This window comes from Helobdella robusta (assembly GCF_000326865.2).
Source record: "Helobdella robusta unplaced genomic scaffold HELROscaffold_59, whole genome shotgun sequence".
NCBI classification, from domain to species: Eukaryota; Metazoa; Annelida; class Clitellata; order Rhynchobdellida; family Glossiphoniidae; genus Helobdella; species Helobdella robusta.
In genome coordinates, this window is record NW_008705322.1 from 291497 (window position 1) to 302131 (window position 10635).

Genomic DNA, 10635 nt, shown 5'->3' on the forward strand with positions numbered 1-10635 from the left:
GGTGGTGTATGTGTTGTGTGAAGTATGTTGTATGGCATTTTGTGTGTGATGTGTTCTGCCTGAAGGATGGTGTTGTGTGTGAAGTGTTGAGCATATAAGCCTGTGTTGTAGGCGGTGTGCTGGCTTGAAATGACAAGTTGTGGTGTAGTGTGGCTTAATGTGTTGCAATTTGTTGGGGGGATGTGGAATGTTGAAAAAAAATCCTTTTGTCCCCCTAGATGATCAACAAAATCTTCTTTTTGATTTCAATGTTCAAATGACGTTTAAGAATGTACCTCTGGCTTGTTTTGCCAGGAATGTTCATTGATGTTGTGCCCCGTTTCGCCGTCATAATTACCATCACTATCATCATCATCATCATCATCAACAATCATCATCAACAATCATCATCAACAACAGCAACAACATTTTCATCATCAACAATATCATCAACAACAAAAACAACAACATCGACATCTTCATCATTATCATCATCAATCATCATCATCAATCATCATCATCATCAATCATCATCATCAATCATCATCATAATCGTCATCGTGAAACCACGTGTTGATGTTGACACTAATCCAGCCTCTTGCTTACTTAAAATTCTTGTTTGCCATTGCTACTTTTTATTTATTTATCTCTTCATTTTGTTTATTTTATTATTATTATATTCATTTCTTTCAATTACTTGATGTAATTTAACTCATTTATTCATTTAATTTTTTTATATTTTTTCTGTTTTATTTATATAAAATTTTAAATGTTTGAAAGTTTTCTAGAATTTAAATTTATCCACCCACCTATACATCCATCCATCCATCCATCCATCCATCCATCCATCCATCCATCCATCCATCCATCCATCCATCCATCCATCCATCCATCCATCAATCCACCCATCCATCCATCCATCAACCCACCCATCCATCCATCCATCAACCCACCCATCCATCCATCCATCCATCCATCCATCCATCCATCCATCCTTCATTTCACGTCTTGATTGTTCTCATGTACGCATTCATTTATTTTTGCTGGTTTTTGTGGTCAATTTTTATGTATTTGAGTAATTTTCATTTTTCGAGTATTTAACTTTCATTCGTTGTTTTATTATTTTATTATTTTTAATAAATGAATGAATTAATGAACGAACGAACGAACGAACGAACGAACGAACGAACGAACGAATGAATGAATGAATGAACGAACGAACAAAAAAAGAATGAATGAACGAACGAACGAAAAAAAGAATGAATGAATGAGTGAGTGAATGAATGAATGAATGAATGAATGAATGAATGAATGAATGAATGAATGAATGAATGAATGAATGAATGAATGAATGAATGAACGAATGAATGAATGAGTGAGCGATTGATTGACTAATTGACTTATTGATTAACACATAATCCTATAAATAGGCCTTAATGACATGTTAAATCCTTCTTGAAGTATTCATTCATTTAGACCACTCATTCAGTCATGAACTGAACAATTGCTAACTCGGATGATCGAAATAGAAACAACATCAGTGCTTGTCGTTTTGTAGCAACAACTTGATGTGCAACATCAACCACACAGCAACAACTCAACATCAACGCAACAACGCAACATCAACACAACAACTCAACATCAACGCAACAACTCAACATCTGCATTATTATTAGTGCAAAAACTAATTATATTTTTATTGTTAATAAATTTATTATGGTCGTCACTGATATATTAATAAATATACAACATAAAATAACAACACACAACAACATCAACACACAACAACATCAACACACAACAACATCAACACACAACATCAAAGCAGAGCATTAACCCACAACAGCATTAACACAAAACATTCATCATTAACACACAACAACACCAACATACAACAACATCAACACACAACAACACCAACATACAACAACAACAATATCAACAAATAACCACACTCAACAACATTAACACACAACAACATCAACACACAACCACACACAACAACATTAAAACAATCCCAATATAACATACAACAACACGAATAAAAACTAATAATAAATAATAATAACAACTTGAATAAAAAAATATAAAAAATTCACAGACAAACATTTGCATGTTCTTCTTGCCTTCTTTAATTATGATTACACCTTTTGAACAATCCAGCCAACAACAAAAGTTAAATTTCCCATTCCAGCTAATTAAATGTTAACACCTCTAACAAGGTGAACTGAACTGCCATCGAATGTAAATAACATTCATTCATTCCAATGCTTTCCACACAAACAGCCTAGCAACTTGTTGTTGATTACCACTTCCAAATGACTGATGTTGCTAATTTTTTTTTATAGGGAAGTAAAAACTAATTGCTCTTTTCTGGTTGAGTTAATTTAAAAATAAATTTATTCAACATGCTCGTGTACACATCGTCCACACTTCCACACGATCCTCACACACACAACTGCTGCACGAACAATCTCAGATGTGCAAGGAAATCATGGATGTCTCTCAATTAAATAAATAGTTTTTTTTATGTCCAAACATCCAAGAAGGAACGCACACATACACGCACACACACACGCACACACACATATGGACAAACATTACACAAGGTATGTGCTTAAATACGTAACACCAAGACAAATTTGCATGAAACTTCCATGTTATGATCGCATCAAAAAATGTAATTATAAATGTGATTAAAATGCTTATAACATCCTAGCACAACAAAATGATATATTCAGACAAATTTATTCACCCACATACGAAAAGAAATACACAGGCAAGAAAACAAACGAACTACAACAACCAAACAGTGAGCACGTACATACATGCACGTACATACATACACACACATACATACATACATACATACATACACACACACATACAAACATTCAAATAAATTAATTAGATTATCAATAATTAAAAAGATAAGCAATCAATTTAGCATATGTTAGCTTGTTATGCAACTTATTGACATATAATCAATCATCTGCTCCAACCGTAGAATTCTTGATTTCCTTATTTATTATTGCTCCATCGCCTTCCAACTAATTTCAACTCAGGCAGTTGCGTTGGCTTCTTTGAAACCAAATCAAAAGTTATAAATAGTAATAATAATAATAATAATAATAATAATAATAATAATAATAGCAACAACAACAACAGCATTAACAATAATATTAATAATAATAATAACAACAACATCAATAATAATAATAACAATAATAATGTTTCACCATTCTGACATTGTGATCGTAAATTATTCGCACGTCTCAACGAGATAAGTAATAATAACAATAGTTTAAAAAATGGATAAATAGCATTAATAATAAGGTAATAACGATAAAATAAATACGAATGATGTGGCTGGAGCGCATCGAATGGCAGCCATCAGAGTGTGTGTGGAGCACCATCAGTGCTAACAAATAATAAATTGACTATTAAAACTTATCTTCGAGATAAGATGCGAGCGACAATTCTAATAATTGTGACGATGATGATGACGATGTTGATGATGATGATAATTGTGATGATGATGATAAAAATTATGAAGATGTGTTTGATGATGGTGTTGGCGATGTTGTTGTTTTAGGTGATGATAATGATGGTGTTGTCGTGACGATGGTGATAATTATTATCATTTATTACATTTTGACTAATAAAAGTGATATAGATGATAATGATGACGACGACGATGATGGTATCTAATATTTCAAGATTGAAGTCGCACGTGTTGCGTTCGGACTATCTCACTCAATTTGAGGTAATTTTACGTCCAGCCATTGTGAATGTCTGTGTTGTGGATCCTCATAATCGTCGTCATCATCTATAATATGATACCATGGTAATGATAATGATAGCTTAAAAAATGATGATGATTTGCAAATGATGTTGTTCACTGAGTGACACGTTGCCCACAAATTGAAGCGTGCAATTGCATGCTCGTCATCATCATCATCATCGTTATCATCATCGTCGTCATCATCATCATCATCGTTATCATCATCGTCGTCGTCATCGTCATCATTTTGGTCACTATTAATCATATCTTCATTATTAACCTCTTTTTAACATCATTTCCAGCATTACTTATTTCCACAACATCGTTATCATTGTCTATTAATATGATAACAAACATCATCATCATTACCAAATAATCATCACCGTCATCATCACAACCAGCAGTATCGTTATCTGATGAGTTGTAAAACAGGAGGGGGCTTAATTGTTGAGGTTTTAATTTATGAGGTTATAAAATTTGTACGTTTCAATAATAATAATAACATTATAATACTTATAATATTATTATTATAATTTTTATTATTAGTTATTGTTATTAATACCTGTGCGTGATGTAAATAGAAAATTTTATGTTTTGAGTTTGTTGTGAATCTTGTAGATCTTTCAAGAGATTCATGGCAATTATCCCAATTCAATCAATATTTGAGTTTAGGAAAATCCCATCCCCGCATCATACACAAACATGCACACACACATACACACCCATCACACATGCATAATTTTTTTGCATACCTACAAGCATATACAAACACTCACACAAACATACACATGCACACACATTTTACACCAACCTAATGTTCATGAATTTGTACTCTTCATTTGGTACCAAACGATTTTGTTGATGAATTCAATGAGTCTTATAAGAGACAATTAGTAAAATCAAAATCTACAAGTTATTGCTATTCTGACGTCAGGAGACGAAAAAGATGATTAAAAGTAGATGAAGTTCCATCAAAATACCAAAACATACCAACACACGTACACTTCCCTCAGGTTTACACTACAACCTGACAGACATCTATAATTGGAATAATTTTTTATTTATAAGCTGCAAGTAGAAAAAAATTGTTCCAGAGTTGTTTTATCAATGTTGATTAATAATAAACTTAAATTATTAATATGTCATGATGGAATTGAACTCGCAAGAAGTTTTTTGAAAGGTATAATTGACACGTCCTTAACAAGAATGAGTCAATTGATAAATCTCATTGCTCAAATGAACTTACATTCTATTAATGCATCAGAAATAAAGTGAAATGAAAAAAGAAATAATTTTAAATCAACTTAAGAATTATATGGAACTTTTAGATGACAGAGAAAATTGTTATCGAGTAAAGTTTTTAACTGAGCAATTGAAGTTGATACGGGTTAACAAACACAAATGAGTTTAAAAACCTAAAATCGTTGTTTGGGCCCATCTTACATATTCAGCGACTTCAGCTAAAACTATATGCCTACCTTCCATTACAACACTAAGAACAATTACAGAAAATTTTAAACGGACAGATTTTGACAATGCTTCATACTTGGCCCTCAGGTTAAACAAAACAGCCTTAATGCTTAATTGATTGCAGAAAACACTTGCATCATGATTATTTACAAAATTTATGTGGCAAAAAGAGTAAAATATTTTGATAACAGCATGACTGAATTAACATCTAATGGAAAAATGGCCACCACAATACTCTGCTTTATGAATAAGTCATGGTGCCGCAAATAAAAGGACATAGTAGCGAAGTATCCTACAAACAATTTAACATCAATCCAACTACATTACATGAATGCTAAAGTGAGGTTATGATGACAAGACTTAATGTTAATGTTGTCTGCATATCAGTAAATAGTGCAGCTGTTAACAGGAAGTTTTTCAGCCACCATTTATTTGGAGAAACTATGAAAAGTCATATTGTAGTTTCTCAAACAATCCAGCCCATTTTCTATGAGTTCTATCGATGTATGTTAGAATTATAAAAAGATTTTCAACACGTTAAAAAATTTTGAAAACGTTTTTCAAAAATTTTCAAAGACTCAAAATCAAAAAAACTTGTTGAAAAGTATGTTAAAAATGACAAATTTATTTTAGTGGATAACTTATTTCTTGTCTGTAACTATGATGTTAAAAAATGATAGTTGGACGTTTTTTTGATTGCCTGTTGAAAAACGTCACTAAAGAATTAAATGAATATTCCAGCAAAAGTCATGAAAAGCGAAAGTTGAATAAGAGCACAAGACAGTTCTTTAATTTTGTTGTAAATCAGTTGAAATGTTTATGTTTTCATTTGACGGATCTTTTAATCATTAAAAAATATTGTTGCACATATTTTTTTGATTGTTTTTTTATATCATAACATGTGTAACATTCAAAGCTTGTTAATAAATTGAATTTTTTTATTTTCAATGGCGCTGACTTTATATTTCATAAATGCATACATTTTAAATTAATTTACAAGTATATTACGTTCGTTAAAACATACGGTGGCCTCTTTCTGCGAAGACCGATTTTCAGTTTTTCATCCAGGTATACATGCAGAGATCCATACACTACAAAAAGCAAAAAGATCATTATTAATTTTAATTAGAATACCCACGATTTATTTTAATGTATTTACAAAATACTGAAAACTCCATCAAACAATCACACACGCACGCATACACACACCGACATAAACACACATATGTACACACCACCAACACACATACACACACATACTCAAAGTTTTACAAATTAGATACAAAATCACGTGCACAAACACAAGCACAAACGCACAGATATACACACAAACCTGTTGAATTAATGAAATATTCATGCACATGTAAATCACACAGACTCAAATTCGAATACGTGCACACACGCATTCACGCGCACACACATTCTAACATTCCACTGATACATATTGAAAAATAAACTTATGCAAAAATATTTTAAAAGTAAATTAATGCTTTGTATATTGTCCTTCAAATCATACTAAACTAAATCAGAGGGGTTGAAAAATAAATGTGTAAATGATTAATGATTTATGAATGATTAAACTTAAACAACCCCATTCACACATACAGTGTGCACACACACACACACACCAAACAAACACACACACACATCAAACAAACAAACACAAACATATATATATATATATATATATATATATATATATATATATATACATACATACACATACAATATTTACATGTGAACATACAATGTGTGTATATGTCCATCACACATGAACACACGAGTCCACCTTACCAAGCAGATATATTGACCAATCATCATCATTCCTGTATATCACACACGCACACATAATAAATTCACACATACTGTGTGCACTTACACATATAACCATACATGCATATACATATATAATATATATGTGTGTGTGTATAAAATATATTCATATTTTATACAATATATGGAAATAGTATGGATGTATGAAAGACCGTTGAGTATATAAAGTGGTGAACAAGTTGGACACTCGTTCGTGTTTGAATTGATGAAATAGTACTTGTACTCTAGTTATCTGCCTATTTGACAATTTCATTTATTTTAAATATTGACATCAGTGATTTTATTTAAATAAAGTGTTTAGAGCATATTTAAAAGGACTTTTGAAAGTTGAACGTGTAGATTATTAGATATTATTCAACGATATCTTCAAGAAGAGCCGAAGAAGCGACTGCTGTGACGACTGTTTTCTTCAATTTGTCGGTAGCAATTTCGTCAAAGATGTTGAAGAGATATCTCAAAAAGGTATTTTGTTTACCTCTGCATTTATTCATTTAATTTTCACTTATTTATTAATTTTTTTTATTATTAATTGAATGTTATTTATTTATTTATTTTTGAACTTATATTTTTTGTAGTTGTAGCCAAAAATCAATAATTATATATTTTAAAATTCTATTCACGTTTGTTACATCTCCTGTGAGATTTCCTCTAGAATCTTGCATTCTTTTTGATTCATTTTGATTTTGATTCAGAAAATTGAATCTTCTCTCGTGTGTAGGAATGATAGAAAAGTTTTTGTCAATGAAATGAGATATTAAAATTAAACGCTCCATCGAGTGCATATATGAGGTGTTACGTTACTTGCGCGTGTACACAACAAAATAAGAAGTTTATGCGTGAAATCTACGATGCTTGTTTGTGTCTGCTGTGCGTATGATGTTCTACTTCATCTTTATATTTAACTTGTCAACGTTTAAATTTGTATGGAGCAATCAGAAAACGTTCAGTAGTTCATTTCAACGACAGAAACTTTTCATTTCTGACTACTAGCTACATTTTCAGTTCAAATTACTTCTTATAACTTCAAAAATGGATTGGTGACCGAAACAATCTTTTAAACGAATCTTTCAAATAAGTTCAATTTTGTTGTTAGGATGACTGGAATTTAATTTTCGAAATAATAAAAAACTTTGTGGAGTACGAATGCATTTGTGTTTATTTACACGTGAGATGAAATTCTGTTAGAAGGGCCGTTGCTTCTCTCAGGTTTAAACTACAGTGAGGTTAGGTCCGCTGAATGCTAATGGAGCCATTAAAGATTAAATCAATCCCATCCATTAATTAACGCGTTTGTTTAATTGTTTATACAAATTAAGAAGGATTAAATAATGGATGAGTGGAATGAATATAAAGAATGAATGCGATGATTAAAGAAGGCCCTCCGACAGACCTTGATATGTTAATTTCGTCAACGTAAACATCGGCTGATTAGATCTTAAGCAATAAAATGTAACTGCTTCAAACAAACAATTATTTGTAACTGTGTGTGTGTGTGTTTGTGTGTGTGTGTGTGTTTGCTTTGCGTTCTTGTGATGAGATGGTATTTTAAGCTGGCCCTAAACATTTAATAAACTTCCTCAATGAAACGAGATTTTTGTTAAAATTATTAATAATTTTTATTAACTACTTATAAAAATAATTGTCTCATGGTTGTTCATTTGGATTTTTATCTGTGCAGTTAAGTTGCAATTTGTGACAGTCACATATCGATAAAAATAAAATTATATATATATATACATATATACGCGAGATTTTTGTTAAAATATATATAATATTGTATAATTATATATATATATATATATAATGTACAATGATGTATTATATATATGCCTTTAATTATGTATGCACACGCGCCCTCTACATAAAATGGATTTTAAACATCCCCAAGAAGGAAGGAATTATCTGAACGTGCCATCTAATGTTCAATGCATGGCTGGGTTGGGAGCGGTGGCGGGAAAAAATTTTGTATAAGTAGAGAAAAATTTTTCAAAAGTTTCTTGTGGAAGCTATTTTTAAATTGCACAATAATGTTGATGTTACCCGGTTGTAAAGTCGAGGTGTTATTTCGTTGTGAAACATTGCGCAATCATAAAATGTTGCAACTGTTATAAATAAATATATATAAATATATCAGAAATGCGATTATTGATGAAAATCATTATGTTCCGAGAAAAATAAAATTTTGGTATTGAACTCAAGAAACTTGACAATTAATTACGATCTACCATTTGATAAATCGAAAAATTAAATAGGAAGCTTATAAACGCGGAACATGCTGTGATTTTAATAATTGCATATATAAGATGTATATATATATATATATATATGCATGTATATATTTGTGTGTTCTTGTGCGTATGTTTACGTATATGGCTTTATGTGCGTGTTTGATTATGCAACTACGATTTTGTGAAGTTTTATGTGTACTTAATTAATTTATATGTGTGCTGTTGTGTGTTGTAAATGAGGCTGTGTGTGATGTTGCGTTGTCGAGTGTCTGTACTTTGTAGCACCTGCTACATTATATTGTAGGAGCCCATAAAATTAACGTCCGTTCACATTTATCATCCTCAACTCATTCATATTAAAATTCGCCTCGTTGCGCTGTTGAATGTTGTATGTGTTGTGTTGTGTTGTATGTGTTGTGTTGTATGTGTTGTGTTGTATGTGCTGTGTTGTATGTGTTGTGTTGTTTATGATGTTTTGTACTGTATGTTGTGTTGTATGTAATGTTGAATGTTTTCTTATTTACATTAATTTTCTAACATTTTATGACATTTTTTTTTAATTTCTTCCTTTTAAAACTCAATACACACACAATATAACAACAACCTCATGTTGGCATACATGCTCTCAATTATTCTCATCATAAAACGAAAAAACAACGGTTAGCAACCAAACAAACAACCAAACACAAACAAACAAACTACCAAACTCAACCAAACACAATGTAAACAACCAAACAAACAACCAAACACAAACAAACAAACAAAACCCTCCCCCGCATCTCCACACGCAACTGAGAAGAATGAATGTATTCAACTAATCATCTTGTATCGATTGATATTGTTGATACTTCGTTCCCTTTATTTCTTGCTTTTATTGCCATTGTTGTTGAATAGTTAGCAAGTATCGACTTACCGTTCCCAACTTTCATCTCCCAGACAACCTCGTTCATTGTTCCATTCCAGTTGATCGGGCGGATTCGTTCTTTAATTTTTTGTAGCGCACTCTTCACTGGGTTGTAGTTTAAAAAATTAGTTGGCCAGTTGAAAGTTGTCGAATAAATAATTCAATTTGGTTTCCGCTGCGCCAACCTACGTGTTTATTTATGTGGCATGTTCGGTAACCTATATATCGCTCACACTTAATCGCATGTGTATATATGCATTACATATACTTAAGTTTTTAATGATATATATATATATATATATATATTTTTAAATATTCTATAAATATTTGGCGTTAATATGTTTGTAGTTCGTTTTTTTGATTTTTCTCACTAAAGTTTTTTGGTGAACGGAATCGAAATATGGTCTTATTTGCAGCATGAATTCGAAAAATAAGTT